Below are 14,821 nucleotides of genomic sequence, written 5' to 3' on the forward strand. Positions count from 1 at the left end.
CTGTCTATAATCCATGAAAACCTATACCTTGCATTCCATGGGTTCTTACATGCAAGATATGAACTATTATGCCTATTTTCATAAAAATCCTACATGTCTCCATGTTTTCGTACAAGTTATATTATTTAGTATCTTCATGTAGTAATACAAGCAAGAATCATGTTTACAAGAAAGTTATATAATTCATAGGCTACTAAGCCAACCATATCCATGTACATGTTTTGGGAGTTGCACAGATTACCATGAAGGCCCAGACAGCCTAAAACTACGTATGCTAGCGTAGGATAAGGATCGCTCCACCCAATTAGGACGATACCTTCATGTTTACCCATTGTGGTTATTGGATCCATTCAGGTTCATGTTCATGTCTTCTACCCCAGCAAGGTATAGGATGGCTTAGCTAGTCGGGCAGAGATCAGACGCCACATTCTTACGTGGTGTTTATATGTCGGTTATACTAATGCTCTCTAAAGATATCTTTACAGACTTAAATATTTTACTCATGCTACACATATATATTCATGTCCATGTTTAGTTTACAGTTTCAGTTTCAGTTCTAGTTCTATTATTTCATGTGCCATGCTTTACTTCATTCAGTTGCTTTACATACCAGTATAATTCGAGTGTACTGACGTCCCCTTTATTTTCCTGGGGGCCTACATTTCACGATGCATATTTACAGGACGACGGATCAGCTTTTGGTGAGCCACATTCTATTTGGGGTTTTAGCTTTACTTATGTTTATTTCAGTCTTGCAGTTAAGGTATGTTGGGGGACTTGTCCAGGGAAACAATTTAGTAGTCAAATTCATATCAGAGGTTTCATAGACTAGTCAGTTATGTTATGTAAGATATTCAAAGTCGTCTAGCCATTTTGGCTTATTATTATTATTATTATTATTATTATTATTATTATTATTATTATTATTATTATTATTATTATTATTATTCAGACTATTCCGCATTATGATATTGTCAGACTTATGATTTATGGTCCCACACTTTACTTAATTATACATGTTCATAGTTTATTTCGCATCAGTTCATGCCCATGTTGATTCAGCAAGTCATGTGGTTCGCTCGGTCACATGCAGTCAGGCATCGAGTTTCGTGTTACGCCCAGGCCATAGTTTGGGGCGTGACAACACCTCGCCAGATTTGGGGCGTGACAAACTTGGTATCAGAGAAGGTCGTGTCTTAGGGACTCTACAAAGCCGTGTCTAGTAGAGTCTTACTGATCCTCAGAATTCCAATGATCAGCTAAGTAGAATATTTAAAGTCATGGATGCTCAGAGGATGGAGGCAGCAGAACCGGCAACTTTTATACCCTTAAGATTAATTGCGATCAGATGGTGTTGTAGGGCATAGATTTATACATGTAAGATATGTAAGGTGAAAGTAACCGCAAGTCAAATAGCAGACCTTAGTAATGACAAATCGGAGTAGAGTTATGATATAGTGTGAACTACCTAGATGTAGTAAAGCTCTAAGGGTAGATAACCTGGGCTATGAAGCAGAATATGGCAGTAGTCGTAAGTTTTACAAATTACCAAGCAAGGAGCTTTAGTATACATGCCTAGAGAAACACCTTGTTATAGTCTTGTTTACCTTCATAAAGTGAGGCCTAGAAATTGGCTATAAGAGTTAAAAGGAAAGAGTTGACAGAAGGTCGTGTTACTTATAAGTTCGGGAGAGTCCCGACGATCAGTTCTAATGAATGGAAGAAACCTAAAAAGGAAATACCCTGAGTTCTAATTGGTTTACGGAATGGTTGCCTAGATGGAACGGACCGTACTAAATTGTTCGTATGAACCGATAAGTTATAAGACCAGTAAGCGCATCAGTTTAACATTCAAGGATGAATGTTCCAAAGGGGGGAATGATGTTACTTCCCGCATTTTCATACGTTAAGTACGTCGTAAGTCCATTGACGTAAGCTCAAAAATGAGATCATCCTTGAAATTATACAAAGTAAGTTAATCATAATAACTTGGAGATTAAAAAAGTTTAAGAGCACGATCATCAAGTACCAAGAGGGTTAGAAGTTAAACGAGTCGAAGAAAATAAGTTTTGTAAAAAGTCGGCAAGTTGGGAATGTTATAACTTGTACTTTTAGGGTATGATTAGGAGTGTTTAACATGTTAATAAGGTCATTTTATGTTGTATTTGAATTGTATAATAATCGTATGTTAAGTTTTGAAGTCAAACGAGTTGTAAAATGAAAGTCGACAAAAGTCGTTGCAAGTTACCTTCATAAGTTCGCTGAAATTTGGGTCGGATGTCACAGAGCTCTTCTCACTATCTACTTAGAGTTACGGGGTGATCCAGGCGTTCTACAAGTCTAGTTTCCAATGCTTAAATCGTTTGTCGATGCGGCGTTCAAGTAGAGAGATATTCGCGTTTTCGCGAGACTGCGCAAGCAGCTCCCTTTGCGACCCACATAGTCGGTGGAAACTTATCTTATTGTATATAAAATTGTGGATCAACTTTGGGACTTCATTTCTCATCATTTCAGATCCTAAATACTCCTAAGACATCTCCCTATCATCTAAGTAAAGTTCTACAAGAGATTGAAGTGACTTTTCCTTTGAAGATCATAGAAGTGAAAGTATAAGCCTGTTCTTTCCTTGTTATGGTGAGATTGAGATTCCTTCAAGTTGAAGCAAGATATAAGTGGACTGATTTCATGCAAATAAGGTAAGACTCACCCTCTCCTACATGTGTAAGGGTTTATTGAAGCTTTTGAAGTGTTGTTTGGTTAAGAACTTGTGGGATAAAGGTTGGAAATGATGTTTAAGGTGTTGTGTAGTAATGGACTGTTTTGAAGCCATGGTTGTGATATGTTGTCACTGGAAATTGATTGTATGGCTGGGAAATGATGTTGTTATTATTGTTCTTGTGTTGTTGATGTTGTTTTGAGCATATGGAAAGTAGAGGGAAAGAGGGGAGGTACTTCCGGATTTCATATAAGCAAGTTTGCCGCTTTTTGGCTATTGTTAAGCTTCTTATGTTATTAAAAGATTGTGTTTCCATCTTATAGACCAGCGTATTGGTGAGACACTTGAGGGATTGTGAAGAACAACTATGGTGAAAGGTATGTAAGGTTTTCTTTCATCTTTTTGGCATAATTCTAGAAGTTACGTCCTCTTTATAATATATTCAAGGGGACGATTTGATGTATGCAATATAACTTGATGTTTGAGGTGTCTACGAGACGACGAGTAGTGTCATGATAGAAGTGAATCATTCTTAATAGTATTTCCCTCTGATTAACCTCTAACAGTAAATGGAGCTTCCGAGATGTGTAGTACCTTTTCATACCAAAGAGTTTAGAATTAAGCAGAGTTAGTCATACGCGAATAGTTCAATAAGTTAGCCAAGTATATAGGTTACAAAATAAGAAGAATGAGTGCAGCTTATAGACCATCGCAATATTCAGTACCCATATATATATATATATATATATATATATATATAGTTACATGCTTACGAAAGTGATAAGAAACCACGAGGATGGTTATATTACCCCTAAGCCAAAGTGAGACTATGCCTAAGGCCAAAAAGAATTAAGGAGGGCACACGTTGAGTATTGAGTTATAGAGATAGATTGTCACTTGTGAGAGACAAACTCAAAGAAAAGAAGATCTTTACTCAGCATACTGGAACTTAAGAATAGCAAGCAGACTTGCTAACAAAAGGACTTGGTTATGCACAACATCTTTAGTTATTGAGCAAGCTTTGAGTGCTTAACATTTTACACCCTCCAGCTTGAAGGGGAGTGTGAGAATTAGTTAGTTAAGTGTGCAATTAGAGTCAAGTCAGTTAGGGTTGTTAGAAGTGGGGTCAAATGACAACTGTCAAACGACAGTTGTAGCCAGTTGGAGTTAGTTGACTGAAGATGAGATTATACTCATCTACATATACATATTTGTAATCACATTTGAGCAAGCGATGAAAATGATATTTCTTCTTCCCAATTATTCATCTCACTAGATATGTGCTCTCTCAATCGATTCTCTCTAGATTTAGGTTATCCCAACTAAATGACTAAATCAATTGAATATATACATCATAGATTCAGTAAATTCAGAATAAGCCTTAGAGATTTGTATGACTATAGATCATCTCTATTACAAATAAGAGGAGAATTTTAAAATAAAATTATTTCTGGTATAAAAATATAAAATCTTTTTTAGACGGACTAAAATAAGAAGTGTTCTACGAATTGGAACAGAGGGTGTAACTTGAAAGGTACGGATGAGATCAAGAGACCACACCGACTACGCCTGACTATTGCAAACAAAGTTTGAATATGTATGAAAGATGCAAGATGATTCTATCAAGAGTCAAACTAGTGACTAGACGAGTTTATACAGATATTAATTTGGTTGGTCAAAAACTCCTAAGAGTTTGTCTCGGTCGCGGATTTCCTTGGGGAAGCAACAGCCATATGCAGATACTACGAAGCTTCTTTGTGGTGTAGCATGTCCTAGTCATGATAATTAAGGGCTACTAATGATCTATTTTTGTGCATGACTTTTGCAAAGTTAGTAATTATCTCGTCATCTTGTTACTACAACTAAATGTCAAACCTTCCGTGTGAATAGGTTTTGTTGGGCTAAAACAACCTAAAGATATTCTAAATATAGTGTGATATTGTTCGTCTTGGACCAAGTCTGCACGGTTTTTCCAAAAGACCTTATACTATTAAGAGCATTCAACACCTTATAAATAGCTTACTTTTGTTTTTTAACTATCAATGTGGGACTTTATTTAGACACACCCAATAATCTTCCCCTTGAACCAAGTTTCACATGATTCATTACCATTCATATGCTAATTTGGAAATTAATGGTGTGTCACCCACATCAATCAAGTATCTGTGTCCATTTTGTGTATGTGTTTTTGAAGCTATGGGTAAAGGTAGCAAACCTTTCCGCAAACGGGCAAAGGCACTAAGACGGGTCCTATGCCATCTCCATACTCGCCTCGCCAAACCATTAGTTGTAATACTAGTTGTCGGGCTAAAACAGTTCAAAAATACTCTTAATGTAGTGTGGTATTATACGCTTTGGGCCAACCCCGCATGATTTACCCCGAAAAACCTAACACATTCAACACCTTATAAGTTGCTTACTTTTCTTTTTCAACTACCAATGTGAGACTTTATTCAGACACAACCTTCGGGCCGGGGACATAATCTTTATTCATTTACTCATAGTTCAGTGATATGCATTTTATCTCAATTTACAATTTCAAAAAAGGGAAAAAGAAAAAGAAAATCATGGATCAGTTTTAATGAAGAAGGTCAAAGTCTTGGTTAAGAGAGCTGTCAAGTGTAGACAATTGTGAGCGCGTTAAAGAAATATTTTCAGAGATGTTTAAGTATATCTTACTGGATTCACCTGTTTCCATTGACTTGGATTTGGATTCATCTATTTAACGAGATCAAGAGAGTGTTTGAGATCGGTTCTTCTTATGTAACTTTTGAAAGTTAGTATAGATCATATGTTCCAGAGCCACCGATGGTTGTATTATTCTTATATCAACTGATTCACCTTACAACATTTTTCTTCCTAATCTTAGTCAACTGCACCTTTCCATCATCTTACAGCTTTTCGTATGAAGTCGAGAGCAAAAAATGTGATGGTGCTTACAACTGTGGAAGCTTAAATAGTGTTAAGTATCTTTTCTGGGGTGTTGGTAGACAATAAAGATTACGCGGCAGCGACAATTTATTTCTAAATTGCAAAGATAATCAGACCACGTTATCTGTTTTGATATCTGTTTCTTACTACTACAGAGATACCATTGGCTATAAACCTTCAAAATTTCATGTACTAAATTAACCAATCCGAGCTCCGGATGAGGATCATTCATGATAATCTTTGGAATAATGTTTGTCCAGGATCTTCTTCTATATGTATATGTGTAAAAAACAAGTATAAATACTGTTAGAACAAATATGTTTTTCAGAACTCATAATGTCTAAATTTCGAATCCTTAACTGCAGGTACACCGAAGAAAATAGATTCATAAACACACACTATGGCTGCAGTCCTGAGGTCCTGTCAAGCGTACAGCCGCCTAGCAATATTAGTTGTTCTATAATAGGAACAATCAACACTGGTGTGTTCTTCAGCAATGGATTTGTTACAAATGTTGAAGGATGTTCCTTCAGCATAGTGGATCCTCTTGTTTCCACTGCTTATAAGAAATTATGGGACTCGACTCTAACGATGCAAGAGGCTCTGGATGAGGGGTTTGAAGTGGATTATAGTGATGTCTCAGGTGGGACTCAACCAAACACTAATATTGCAAGAAATATTCGTTTAACAACAGGTATGACTCTCTTCCTCCTGCTTCATGCTCTTTTTTTTGTTTTTTTTTTTTTGGTTTGGTTGAAATGGGAAAATCTTATTCAACCAGTAGGAAATTTTACACCGCCTGCTCATTGTACTCTAGAGACAGATCCAAACAAAAATAACCTCTATGCTAACCTGCAATATCCACTAGCCATATTCCACCTAGGAAGGGTGAATTGGCTTACAAATTGTACCAAGGATAGTTATTGCGTCTATCAAGTATTGGCTTCCATTTACAATGAGTTTTCCCAGCTATTTGTATCATTAAAACTGTATCTCTAACTCGTGGTTGAGATCTTCTATTATTCCCCTCTGTAACGGCCCTAATCCAACTGTTAAGGGTATTTCCGCTTGGGGCCTAGGTTCAGACGAATTTGTCTATTGGGTTTTAACCCAAAAGGCGCCTCAACAGTTGATATTGAACTCATTCTTATAAGGTCCCTAACTTTCTTCTCCCATTTCGATGCGGGATCACCTAAGGTGTAATGTGCACCCCTTCTTCAAAGGCTCTCTCTCTCTCTGTCATGGGTGTCACACTCTCATTCCAAATATGATGGACTACCGCTGCAACACCAACTCCAAGGATTGTCCAGTGTTGGTTCCTGCTCTTCACCTTCTGAGACAGCCATAGCACCTCAGGATCCCATTGATCAATTTGTCTGCTGATCCTCAACCAAACAAGAGTCTTCTGCCATAGAAATTGAGAATAGCGGCACTCAAAGAATAAATGATCATGAGTTTCCGCCTGGTCTTCCTCAAAGAGACACAGTTTAGGGGGACTTGGATTCCCCAGTTCAGTAACCTGTCCACTGTTGCAAGTCTTTTCTGGATTACCAACCTCAGAATAAACTGGTGCCTAGTAAGGGTTCCTTATAACATTGCTAGTGATTTCCATGCTTTGGGCCAGACAGGTAGAAAGGCAGTATAAGCCTTTTTGGTAATAAATTTGTTGCCTGCTACATATGTCTTCATGATCATTTTTAACAGAAAATTTGCAGCCTACATAACATTCAATATTCCCATGTAAGAATAGGAATATAATATCAGTTGCTGGAATTGGGATGTTAATCTTCCTTGGAATCTGGTACACACGGTATCATTCAACAAGTGCATAAGACTAATTAACGGCAAAACAGAAGATCAGAGTCTAGAGGCCTTACTTAAGCAGTACGGATCTCTGGCACCAAAAAGATACAGCTATTGGGAAATCAAGAAAATGACACATGGATTCAAAGATAAGCTTGGTGAAGGAGGTTATGTAGGGGTCTACAAAGGTGAACTTTCTGATGGCCGCGCAGTTGCAGTGAAGATTCTAAAAGCATCTAAAGGTGATTGAGAAGATTTTATCAATGTAAGTTGCAAGCATCAGCCAAACTTCTCATGTGAATGTTGTCTCTTTTATGATATGGTCTTGATGGGAGCGAAAGAGCTCTTATTTATGACTTCATGCCAAATGGATCCCTAGAGAGATACATATATGGTGATGGTTCGGTCTTGGGGCTGCAGAAATTGTATCAAATTGCAGTTGTAATTGCGAAAGGGTTGGAGTATCTTCACTGGGGATGCAACTCAAGAATATTGCACTTTGACCTAAAACCTCAAAACATACTCCTTGATGAGGAATTCTGTCCTAAGATATCAGATTTTGGTTTGGCAAAACTATGCACCAGGAAAGAAAGCATTGTATCCACGTTAGGAGCACGAGGAATGATTGGTTATATTGCTCCCCAAGTAATCAGTAGGAGTTTTGGAGGAGTCTCACACAAGTCTGATGTCTATAGTTGTGGAATGATGGTTCTAGAAATGGTCGGAGGAAGGAAAAATGTCAATGAAGAAGTGAGCCATACAAATGAAACATATTTTCCTTACTGGGCATATCAGCACATTCAGCTAGACGATGACCTGAAGCTACATGGGAATATAAACAAAGAAGAAGAAGAAGAAACTGCAAGGAAGATGATATTAGTAGGTCTGTGGTGCATCCAAACCGATCCATCACAAAGGCCATCAATGAGCAAGGTTATTGACATGTTAGAAGGTAGCCTGATCTCAGAAATCCCACTGAAACCTTTATTATGTACTCCTTATTGTTCAGGAAGACATTCTTTGACCACACAGGAAATGACGTTGAAAGCCTCCTTAATTTCTCCATCCAGTTCTTGAATTTGTCCTCCTTAATTTCTCCATCCAGTTCTTGAATTTGTTCTCCTGAAGAATCAGCTATTCCATAGGCGTACATGTATTTTCACTGTTGCCAAAGACGAAACTTTCCAGAAGGGTTGTAATGAACTTCAATTTGTGTCTTTAATTGTGAGTTAAATTGGAATAATTCATCGTGAGGGATAGTAAAGTCAAACCTCTCTATAATGATAGCGTTTGTTCAAAAATTCCGTGACTGCTATAGTGAGGTGTTGTTATATGTGTATACTGGCATTTAAAGTTTAGATCTCATTTAGCTGTTATAAACAAAAGTACGCAAACAATTAGTTTTCTGTACTTTTTATGTTACATATAAACTAAAACAATATACTTGTTAATTTTAAAATCTCAATTTTTTTTCATATCTCATTAATTAAAAATTGAAAAGACTAATAAATTTCTAATAAATCCATAACTAGTTGTACTATACATATAAAGAATAAAATCTAAGGAACAGATGCATTTAAAATTAATTGACAATTTGAATATTTTAAGTTTGACATAAGAATTTTATAATTGTAGGTTGTTTCGTAAATTCTAGACTCTTACTGATAATATAACACTTGAATTGGCAAAGAAATTTGTTTTAACTTTCAGCAAAAGGGAATTCAATAGATTTCCCTTGAAGGCTATCTAAGAGCTTAACAATTGACTCTTCTATCTCATCTCAAGTAACAGTTGACTCTTAACAATAGCTTTTTATTTTTATAAATAATATAATTCTTACAAAATATTATTACACAATATTTGAGTATGGTTGTTATAGAAAGGTAATTTTATAAAGAGTGTACCGCTATAATGAATGTCACTACTGTTATAGATAGAATGTTGTTATAAAGAACTAAAATATAACATGAAAAATCAGTTCCGGAGAAAATCAAGCCGTTATAGTAAAATGTTGTTATAACGAATGGCAATTATAGAAAGATTTGACTGTATTTCAGTACATTGTACTTGGGTGAACCTAAGGAAATGTTTATGATTTATGAGGACTAGTCTTTAATCCGCTTCTCCATCAAAAAAAGCCGCATTTCTAATTATATATATACTAGTTTATGGACACATGACGTCGCACGTGTATTCCATGTCAATATGTTCAAACTTTCTAAAATCAGAAATATATTGTTTAAACATGTGTGTATGATGTATAACATAAAGTTTGAAGGTAAAGACAAAAAGCTCAAAGATAAATAGTAAACTTATTCGACTGACTTGACAGTTTCAAGCTAATTAAATAATTTAACTTGCAAAACGACTAATTTTTTGGACACCTGCGATGTACATGTATTTTGTGTCAGTTATTGTAAAACATACATTTCAAAAGCCAAAAAAAATGGAAAATCAAACCCCTATTTAAAGTGGAGCATGCAAACTTAACGATATTTTTGGGATTTTAAAATAAGCTTAACAAAAAGATAAAATAATGACCAGAATTATGTGTAAATACAAATCATATCAGCAAATAGCTCACGTACTTGAAAAAATTATTTACTCATGCTTCAAATAGGAACAACTTTAAGGTCTCTGCCAATTTTTTTTTTTAAATGAAATAATAATTAAGGAAAAATGAAGAAGAAAATGAAAACAACAATTACCAGGAGTTACAATTAAAAGGAAGAAAACTCTTTGTCACTGTTTAATCAAACACAAACTATTTGTCACTGTTTAATCAAACACACGTACAATAGTATATTCACACATCTCCCACACTATCAACAAAGTTTGAAACTCCAGAATGATAATTCTGTTAAGAAATTATCACAAACAAAAGAACCAAATTATGAAAATTATCATCATATATTGCAGCTGTTTGTAACTCTGATGCCATCAAAACCGAGAGGAAGAAATGACAAACATAAATACAATGAAATGTGATGATATAGATAGCATAAATAAAAAATAAAAAAAGGAATCAAATAAAAGTAAAGACTCTGTAATTAACAATTGTACAACTTACCTACGTCTGTGTGATATTATTTGGTGTCTTTATTTATAGTTTGCAAGACCATTTCATTCAATATAAGAAAATGAAGAGACATGCGCGCGCGCTACAAAAAAACTGTGTATTTGCGGCGGTTTTTCTATGCATATTACGGTGGTTTCAACCGCCACAACACACCTTAACGGCGGTTTCCAATAATGCCGTAATTTCGTCTGCCCCAAAGTTCAAAAACCGCCGCAATTGTACATGCTATAAAACAGCGGTTCCATCTGCTTATTACGACACTTTACAACCGCCTCTGTATGTGATGTGATTGATATCTATAACGTCATTTAACGGCAGTTTTAAACCGCCATAATCTCAATTTTTTGCCGCTGCAATTTTTTCTCCTTTACATTTTCTTTTTCATTCTACTTTTGCCACCCTGCCTGATGCATCATTAAAGCTTGTTCATTGGTATATAATTATTCTGATACAAACTTAAAAGAAGTGAAACATTTATCATCAAAATTACATAACCACTTCCAAATTACATCACAAAATTTATTAAAATTTTGAGTAGTATACATTCATTTAATACAATTACAAGGGAGATAATTACAACATATCCTATAAATAATGTTCCACGAACACTAGCGTGAATCCGTGATGGTACATCCATTTGGTGATCCAATTTTGGCTGTAAGGCGCTGAAACATACTTTTTATATCTTGTGCCTACAAAATAAAATGAAACAACAGCTAATGAGAATTGAATCATGATATGAAAGAGTAATTTATATTCCGAGTTGTAGGCAAGTTAAAGGTTTAAGCTCCCCAAAGGAAGAAAACACCATTTCCTGGAAACTAGAAAATTAAAAACACCAGGCAGGGTCTGAATATTCTACTAAACAGGACTAGCTAGTCACGAATACTCTAGTTTTCCATTCATAGAATAGCATGTAAAGGGTCTGAATATTTACTCTTGTTGAGCACAAAAAATATGAATGGAAGTATTATTAATCCCATGACAGTTATTACATAGAGGAGAGAGGTTAGACTCCCATACCTGGAAGTTAAATTTCGAAGGTTACGAATAGAGGAGGCTGCTACAGACTTCCTTTCAAATTGGCGCTCTAAGTCCAACCCACAGTGATTTGCAAGAACGAGTCCTACGCAAGACCACAACCTTTTTATGTTTCAGTGTCGGAGCTGCATTCACAATACTGTCCGCAAATTTGATCAAACTTCAATTCACACAACTTATTCTCATCCACACAAAATTTATAGAGTTCCAAGTTAAGAGTTGAGAAATTAAAAAACACAGAGATTAAGCACAACCCAAATTAATTAACATAATATCCCACATATTGGTAATTTGAAAAGAGAAAATCACTTAAATCATATCTTCCATCAAGCCTCAAACGTAAGACAGAAAATCATGAGTGTCTTAGTTACAACAACAACATACTCAGTGACATGAGTGTCTTAATTAAGAACAAGAAAAGACAAACACACTATGAAAACTAAATAAAAGAATGAAAGAGCGACAAAATGAGGATAACTAAATAATAAGTAGAGAGTTAGGAAATCTTTCAGGACCAGTGTGTGTTGTCCAAAGGAGAGCACAACATAATGCAGCAATTCGACTATCAAATAATAAGATTATCGACATGTTTCTGTAATAGTGCATGTTATCTTAAACAGAGCTCACCATATTACGCAGGTTAAAACCACATGCATCTTGGATTTCCCCCAAAGTCTGATGCTCTTCCACCATATGGATTTCAACTTTAGAAGGATCTCCAACAATGGGTTTGGAAATGGTCATGATATCAGAACTTGAAGGGTTGTCAGTGGGGTTTATCTCTTTTATCAGCACTTTGTCGATTTCGCCAACCTCTATGGAAGTCTGCTGAGCTACATACTGCATATAGAGTATACATTCAAATGAAGCATGCAGACATAAATTTATCTATTTCCAATTCAGGTTTATAAAGTGTGAAAAGGGTTTACGCCGGTAAACTTACCTGGCTCACCTGCTTATTTCGAGCTTTCTCCTCTTCATGAGAAGCCAATTCCTGAGTGATACATAAAAGAGTAAGTCCATTTGTCTGAAACAGGTCAATGATAGACCTTTGCCATGAGACATTCAAGAGTGAAGCATAATAGTACCTCGTCTTCGTATTTATCAATATCTGGGTATAGAAGTGCAATTAGAGCATCATAGTTCGGATCATCTCTCAGAGAACGGCGACTAGCACAGTGGGTACGACAAGCAGGACACTCATTGTTCCTAAAATATAGTTGACTTACTGAACCGGATAAGCAAACACATGTTAATTCTCAAGTCTCAACTAATGAAAGATAAGTTTAGCAGGTGGCATTCACATAGACTTGTCAATGCATTCTCTGCAAAAGCGATGCAAGCACTCCATAACTGTTCTGGTCTTTCGTATAATGCCTGCCCATTTCACAGTGGTAAACTGGTAAGCAACACTAGGAATACATTACAAAAACAGAGCTTTATGACTGTGTTCTAAAAGAGATCCCTGTATATAGCTTCAACCACAGTTAAATAGCTCCTCAAACAAGTTCATCAGGAATTAATGTAGATCTCCTTTTCCGAGTGAATATGTGTCGGTACCAATTCTGTTTTCTCAGATAAGTAATACCTTTCCCCTGATGGCTCCATGATTGGAATTATGTGCTCCTTAATCAACAGGAAAGAAACATGTACCAAATCCACATATTACATCTCAATGTCGGGAAAACGAAAATCTCAATCATAATTTGAACAATAGGAAATGTAGGCAACAAAACAATAGAAGATTAGTGTAATTCTAGAAAGTGAAGCCACTCTACTCATTTGGCTTTCTTTTTTCACTCAGTTTCTATCATTAGATCCAATAAGATAGCTCACTCAATAAACCAAGTTTTTCAGCCAACCAAGTTTCAACCACAAAGCACGATAAGCACACATCCAACATCTATATTGCCACAGCAAGGCAAACTAACAATAAAACCCAAGCTAGATCACTGAATCTCACCTTGTTTGGAATCGTCAGAAACATGATCAATCACTCAAATCAATTACTAGGAAAATCTATAACGAATCACAAACCCTAACACCTATGCTAATCGCAACAATGCATCAAAATGAATAAACATATATCAATCGCAATAAAACACAAACACCAACAAAAATTAGAGAAATAAAATCGGACTTCAATTGAACAAACACTGAGGATCATAGAATGGCGTAAGTAGAAAGAAAAAAAAAACTCAAAATGAAACTCACACAGAATGAACAACACATTACATTACAGAGAATGCAGCGGTTCAAACCATCGTATTATATGCTAAACCGCCGTTTTATGAACGCAAATTATGGCGCTATAAGAACGCAAACTTGTACAAGAGTTTTTTAAAATTAGTTTTTGGAAATGAGGGCCTTGAAAACTGGTATCTTTTGGTCTTTCATTTTATTTAGGGTCTGTTTGGAAAGCCACTTGGTAATTCGAATTGGTGTAATAGTAAATACACAGTATTGTAATTACAATAACCTGTTTGTTTGTCATAATGTAATTACAGTGTAATTACAAGAGTGTTGTTTGGTTGCACAAGTGTAATTACACAGTTATTTTAATTTAAAAATAAATCTTAACTATAAAAAATTTAAAATTAATATTTAAAAAATATGTGCCTTTATAAATGATACTTATTAAATTAGTTATTTAATAACACATTGTTTCTTGAAAATATGTTAATTAATAATCATATATTTGTAACTAATATTGTAAAAAATAGTTGATATATAATTTCAAATTAATAATATTTTTATTTTAATTGATTATAAAACTTAAAAGCATACTTTTTTTGTGAGAACATCATGGGATTTGATGTTTGAAAAAAAAAGAATATTTATAATATAATGCCACAATATTATTCAAATGTTTAACAAAAATTCTATCAATTATAAGTGAAAAATAAACAACAAGCAATGTGAAATAACAAGTCAATAGTACTAAAGCAAATAAATTAAAGTAAAAAATATAACCTAAATTCAAAATCCAAAAGAAATTTTTTTAGCATAATACTCTTTTGTCAAATTCCAACATTACATAAGTAAGTTCCAACGTAACATAAGTAAATACTCCTATAATTCAAAAGAAAGGGAAAATATAAGTCTATAATCACATTCACAACGAAATTCTACTTTAATAACGTCACTCATTATATGTCAAGATTATTAATGACTCATTCTTTCTAATATTAAGAGATGTAGTTTCAAAAATTAGAATAATAATACGGTTATGCTAAATGAATAAAATAAAA

At 35.0% G+C, this 14,821-nt stretch overlaps 1 long non-coding RNA gene and 1 pseudogene across 5 annotated transcripts; one reads left to right on the forward strand and one right to left on the reverse strand.

Moving 5' to 3' along the window:
* The first annotated feature begins 5,212 nt into the window (after positions 1-5,212).
* LOC132603564 (LEAF RUST 10 DISEASE-RESISTANCE LOCUS RECEPTOR-LIKE PROTEIN KINASE-like 2.3) lies at positions 5,213-8,915 on the forward strand (annotated as a pseudogene).
* Positions 8,916-10,990: 2,075 nt separating this feature from the next.
* Positions 10,991-13,951, reverse strand: LOC132603566 (uncharacterized). 5 transcript variants are annotated; one of them, XR_009568403.1, is made up of 6 exons: positions 13,806-13,951; positions 12,659-12,947; positions 12,514-12,564; positions 12,198-12,410; positions 11,553-11,709; positions 10,991-11,221 (listed from the first exon to the last, which is right to left on the reverse strand). It is a non-coding gene; the product is annotated as an uncharacterized LOC132603566 (long non-coding RNA). The 5 variants fall into 5 exon arrangements; XR_009568402.1 differs by having other exon boundaries at positions 13,785-13,948; XR_009568404.1 differs by having other exon boundaries at positions 13,832-13,934.
* Positions 13,952-14,821: the final 870 nt, after the last annotated feature.

Source organism: Lycium barbarum, chromosome 7 (assembly GCF_019175385.1).
Source record: "Lycium barbarum isolate Lr01 chromosome 7, ASM1917538v2, whole genome shotgun sequence".
NCBI lineage: Eukaryota > Viridiplantae > Streptophyta > Magnoliopsida > Solanales > Solanaceae > Lycium > Lycium barbarum.